The 208-nt window shown below is 52.4% G+C and overlaps 1 pseudogene; it reads left to right on the forward strand.

Annotated features, from left to right (window-relative positions):
• On the forward strand, nt 1-89 carry LOC118345132 (annotated as a pseudogene; the record flags this gene model as incomplete).
• Between the last annotated feature and the right edge of the window lie 119 nt (nt 90-208).

Genomic DNA, 208 nt, shown 5'->3' on the forward strand with positions numbered 1-208 from the left:
GATCCCATCAGAACTCCGCAGTTAAGCGTGCTTGGGCGAGAGTAGTACTAGGATGGGTGACCTCCTGGGAAGTCCTCGTGTTGCACCCCTCGTTTTTGTTTTCACCGCCTTGCGAGATAAATTGACAAGAAGGACCACTCGGGGGTGGATTTTTGAGAAAATCTCGCCCTGCCCATCGCGTAGCTATGGGTTTGGATCAGATCTCCGT

The sequence above is a fragment of the Juglans regia genome, unplaced genomic scaffold (assembly GCF_001411555.2).
Source record: "Juglans regia cultivar Chandler unplaced genomic scaffold, Walnut 2.0 Scaffold_15078, whole genome shotgun sequence".
NCBI lineage: Eukaryota > Viridiplantae > Streptophyta > Magnoliopsida > Fagales > Juglandaceae > Juglans > Juglans regia.